Source organism: Trachypithecus francoisi, unplaced genomic scaffold, assembly GCF_009764315.1.
Source record: "Trachypithecus francoisi isolate TF-2019V2 unplaced genomic scaffold, Tfra_2.0 Lachesis_group3, whole genome shotgun sequence".
NCBI lineage: Eukaryota > Metazoa > Chordata > Mammalia > Primates > Cercopithecidae > Trachypithecus > Trachypithecus francoisi.
Genome location: NW_022681468.1, coordinates 46060275 through 46065850, shown reverse-complemented (window position 1 = coordinate 46065850; position 5576 = coordinate 46060275). Strand labels below are relative to the sequence as shown.

The 5576-nt window shown below is 41.7% G+C and overlaps 1 pseudogene; it reads right to left on the bottom strand.

Moving 5' to 3' along the window:
• Nucleotides 1-3474: 3474 nt before the first annotated feature.
• LOC117071166 lies at nt 3475-5241 on the bottom strand (annotated as a pseudogene).
• Nucleotides 5242-5576: the final 335 nt, after the last annotated feature.

The following is a 5576-nucleotide window of genomic DNA, read 5'->3' as shown; positions in this document are numbered from 1 at the left end:
ACGTCAGTAAAATGTTTCCTTTAACAAAAAGGCAGAGGATTGTTTTAGATATGGTATCATCAAATTCTGATCTGTAGGGCAAATCCTGCCACCTACTGCTTTTGATGACCTGTGATCTACAAATGGTTTGTATATTTTTTAATGGCTGGAAAAAATTAGAAAAATGTTTCATGGCACTTGAAAATTATGTGAATTTATTGAAACATAATTACATTCATTCCTTTACATATTGTCTATGACTGCTTTTGTGCTACAACACCATAGTTAAGCAGTTGCAACAGAGACAGTATGGGCTGCAAAACCTAAAATATTTATATTATTATATGCTATTTATAATATATATAAATATTTGTATTCATATCTGTCCCTTTACAGAAAATATTTGCTCACCCTTGTTCTAAATTAAAGGGCAAAAGATACAGGACAACCAAATACAGTGCATGATTCTTAATGGTTCTAGATCAGAAAAAAAAAAAAAAATCCTATAAGGAACATTTTGGAAACAATTTGGGAAATGCAAATATGTTTTGTATAAAAGACAGTAAATTTATAACAATGTTAAATTTCCTGGTATGATAACAGTGTTGTGGCTATGTGAGAGGATGTCCTTGCTCTAAAGAGATATATACTCAAGTATGTAGAACAGGAAGAGTCCAATATTTGTAACTTACTTACAAATGATTGGGGGAATATATACAAAGAGTGCACAAATGTATCACAAATGTGATAAAATGTTAACAATCAGTAAATGTAGATAAAGGATATAAGGGTTTTTATCCTCCTATTCTTTCAACATTTCTGGAGGTTTGCAAGTTTCCAAAATAAAAAGTTGAGGACAATAAATACAACCATAAAAACAATCATTTTAAAAGAACTCACCAGTCAGGATGTAAATGATTGATCAGTGCCACATGCTGAGGGTCAATTAGTTAATACAAGTGGTTTGAGGTTTGCATCTAAACCTCTTCAGCAGTTGTATTTTGGGGGTTGTCATCTGTCAGCCCACAGTTCTCATCCTTGTGGCTTTTCTGAATTCTCCTTTCTGTTTTTTCTGAGCTGATTCCAGACTGCAAGGGGTTTACCAAAGATTTACTTGTCATTTGATCTCCACATTTGCAGCAAATATGATAGTCAGTGTTTATCCTGTCTTTCAAGAAACTTTTTTTTAATTACCCACATACAATGTGGTTTTCTGTTTTTCCTAGTGGGTCATAGAAATCCATCATTAAGTGTCATTTTGCCTTTTAAGAATTATTTAATTCCTTGAAGATTTATTATCTCTTTAATCAGAGCAGACTCTTAACACACCAGTAATGACCAGTAACGTACCAGTAATTACACACCATTTTCAACCTATATTTCATCTGTGTATTTTTATGGGAGTTTCTTTTCTAAATTATGCTTTTGTCTGTGGGCAGTAGTTTTGAGGTTTAGGAACCAGCTGATGTACAGTTTATCTTGAAAGGCTACATATGGATCTGCAAGGGCTTTGAAATTCCATTCAGAAGCACTTGCAGGCAGGGACCATAATGCATTGCTGATTGTGGAATGTAGTAAATGTAATTGTCACTCTTTGGGACCAGTCCCTTGACTTTCATGTCAGGTTGGCTCATGTTAATATAAAATCCATTTTATCACATATATTTTGTCTCAGATTGTCAAGCAGAGGCTGTGCAGGTTGTGGCTTCTCAAGAAAAAGAAAACAGCATTTGTTTTATTAATAGAGTCGATGGTTTCTTCAAAGCAAAAATGTAGATCAGAAACAAATTATTCTTTGCCCACTGGCTGAGATTTAAAATATCTCTCCAACTGTCACAGAAAAGAACTAGACTTAATTCAATGTAAAATACATGAACCAGTTTCTAAAAATAAAATTGGAAGCACTTTAGTTGCTATAAACTTCATTCCAGGAAAGTGAGTTATATGAGTATTTTATATTGTTTTATGGGACTTGGAGATTAAAATGATTTTTGGTTGACATCGTGTCGGCTTCCTATTTGAATCAGTCCAGAATGAAGCTGAATAGAATTACAGGGGAAAAAAATGAATGACCATTACTGGCAGTAAAACAACCAGGCTTTGCCAATAACATTTTAAACACATATACGTACACTTTACACCCCCTCCGCATTTTTTATTGGTTATGTCCACATAGACTGAAAGTTCTACACCAGTGGTTCCTCTGGAAGCTCATTCTTGGTGACTGAAACTGTTTTATGGCATGGTCAGCTCCACAGTTTGGAGGAAGGGGGCAGTAATCATCTCTCTGTGCCTCTCATATCCCCAAACTCCCATTCAAAGTCAGCAATAGGTAGTATTACCTTCTTCCTCTGAAAAGGTTAAGCTCTGATGGAAATGAAATATTTGGTGAGCCCTGAATAGGGCTTTTGCAAAAGGAAGTGCAAAAGTTAAACAATCAGACATAGGTAGTGGAATAATAGTTGATATCTTTTTTCTTCTTGGTAATTTCTTTTTATTGTCCAGTACTTCTATCATTTCTACTGAACCTTAATGCTAGGGCTTATTATCCCAGTGAAGAAGGAACACTAAAAATCTTAGCACGAATGAAAGAATCAAATAATGGGCTCGAAAGCCTATGTTGAGTTCCAAAAATAGGTTTTAGGCCTATGGCAAAGACAGATTTGAAGGAGATTGGGGGAAGGTTTCTTAAGCTCCAGAAGGAAAAGTACATGAAGCTCTCAGAACATAGTGTTTTATGACAGTCTAATCTCTAACTGCAAAAGTACTTGTCCCAAAATATAGAGAGATGATAAGACTTGAGGGAGGGAGAACATGGGGAGTCAATCAGCTAAAGGGAGTTAGTGATGTGGTCTCTGTAAGAGGGTTCCACATGCTGCTCCTTCTGGATCCAAAACCCTGGGAAAGAAGGGATGATGGAAACCTTCAGAAAGATGCAGGAAGACTCTGTGTCTGAATTGCTGGGAGGAAGCCGCCTTTCAGGGCACCCCATGCCAACATGGAGTAGCTGCAGTAAAATGGAAAGGATGAGGCAGGTTCAAGGAGAAAGGAGATGAGACCCCACCTCATACTCAGATGCCACATTGAAGGAGCCCCTGCAAGTGATCAGGGACTTGAATGAGCACAGAGGGAACTAAAATATCAACTTGCAGAAGAGGAAGAGAGAGTCCCACAATAGAGGCTGTGGGATGGGCAGCCACAGTCAGAGATGAGATGGGAAAATGTTACTGAGTTTCAGAAGCTAGAGAGCCACTGGCCAATGTTGAGGCAGGAAGTACGGGAAAGCAACAGGGGAGATGCCAACCAGCAGAGCTATTGTCCTGCAGTGAGCCTGTTGCGAGAAGAGGCTTTGAGTGACAGCAACAGTGGATGCCAGTGGAGAAGTAATTGCAGATCAAAGGTTTCTCTGCCAATGTCAAAGTTATGCGTAAGTCTTCCAGAGCCTCTGACCACCCCCAGGGAGATGGGAAGGAAAAGGAAGGTGAGGTGAAACAAAATGCCTAGGTACCCCCAAAAAGACTGAGTTTAAGCTAAATGCAGTGGTTCTCAGCCAAGGACAATTTTATACCTCCAGGGACATTTGATATGATCTGGAGACATTTTGTGGTTGGCACAACTAGGAAGGGCAGGAGGCTCCTGGCGTCTTGTGAGTGGAGGCCAGGGATGCTGCTAAACATCGCAAAACATGTAGGACAACCTTCACAACAAAGAATTATCCTGTCCAAAATGTGAAGAGTATTGATGTTGAGAAACCCTGTGCCAAAGTAACTGAGTTATCAGCAGAAATGAGAATATGAGAAATGTTTAAAAAGGAAATTTACACTTTTGCACACCCAAATTCCTATAACTGAACACACACACACAATAACACAAAGATGGAGGTTTGAAGAACATAGGGGAGTGGAAGTTAAAATGGTAGTAGACAGCCCTGAGAAATGTCAAAAAAATTTTAAGCTCACAACAGCACTTTTTTTTTTAGGCAAAAACAAGTCTTGCCGAAAAGTTACAAGCAGTCAAAATGTGACTGTTAGTGGCACTATTTTGACCTTGTAGTTTTTGCTTCTCCTTGGTCAACAAAAGGGTGTACAGGCTGCACTTTCCCCAGCTGGGTGAAAAAACAAAAAAAAAAAAAGGGCAGAGGAAACTGGAATAGACTTCTCCTCCACTGACACTGCTCCTCAGATCCAACATCAAGCTAGACAAGCAAGCCCTGGCTGGTCAGTCTAGAGGTTGTTGTTCCACCACTGAGTGACACAGGCCATGCTACATTTGCAAGAAAAAAATGAGCAGGAAAAACAAGTGTAGGTCACTGGGGTTGAGCAGGCATCCACCCCTTCAAAACTCTGCATGGAAGAGGTAATCCTTGTAAGAGGCACAGCTTACCAAGGCACAGAGCTTCCAGTTCTTGTTGTAGCTGAATAAGATGGTAATATCCTGGCTGCTCGTTTCAAAGTCTGTGACTCAGCAATGCATTCTGGTATCACAGACCTGGGGATCACCATCAAGTTCCTCTGCCTGAGAACTGGATCCCAACCTGGATCGCCTGGCTATGATCACCTTGATCTTGGGATCCTCCAGGAGGGAAGGGTTCTCAGCCTTGGCCCAGGGGCTGTCAGGAGAGCCAAGGGGACCACAGGCAGGCAGTCACCACAATGCCTTTAGAGTGGCAGTACTGGATTAACTTCTCCTGAGTGAGGCACAGGTGGCACTCCATTTGGTTAGCTGCTGGCTTATAGTTTAACCCAGGTTTGTTTAAAATCCCCTCAACCTGGAGATGGTTGAAGGTGGAGATGCCAGTAGCTTTCACCAGTCCTTCATCCACCAGCTCTTTATGGCCACCCATGTGTCCACAATGTCAGTGTCACTGGGAATCATGTGCCCGACTCATCCAATGGGAAGGATTCCTTCCCAGGCTTACAGCTGGCTGGCCAGAGAACAAGGTAGTAGTCCAGGTATCCCTGCTTAGGGTCACTGAGCATCTTCTGACAGGCTCCTTTCACCAGGCCCTTTCCATGGTACGTGCACCAGAGTTTGCTGATGATGAAGAGCTCCTCATGCTTCACCATCTGCCCCCTGAACTTCTCCTGAATGGCCACCCCTATCTCATTCTCATTCTAGTACCTGGGCTCAGTTGATGTGGCGGTACCTGATATCAATCGCCACCTTCACAGCCTTGGCCACCTGGCCTGGAGAGGACATTCAGGTGCCCAGCCCCAGGATGGCCATCTTCGTGCCATTGTTGAGCACAAGGTGGCTGGCCATGGATGCAGTGCTTCCCAGACCACTTCCCAGAAACATGCACAGAAACTTCAATATTTAAAGGTTAGGTAGGAAACACCAGTAAAGAAAGACTTGGAAGAACCCGGGAGCGGTGGCTCATACCAATAATTCCAGCATTTTAGGAGGCCGAGGCGGGCGGATCACGAGGTCAGGAGATCGAGACCATCCTGGCTAACATGGTGAAACCCTGTCTCTACTAAAAACACGAAAAAATTACCCAGGCATGGTGGTGGGCACCTGTAGTCCCAGCTACTCGGGAGGCTGCGGCAGGAGAATGGCGTGAATCCGGGAGGTGGAGCTTGCAGTGAGCCAAGATT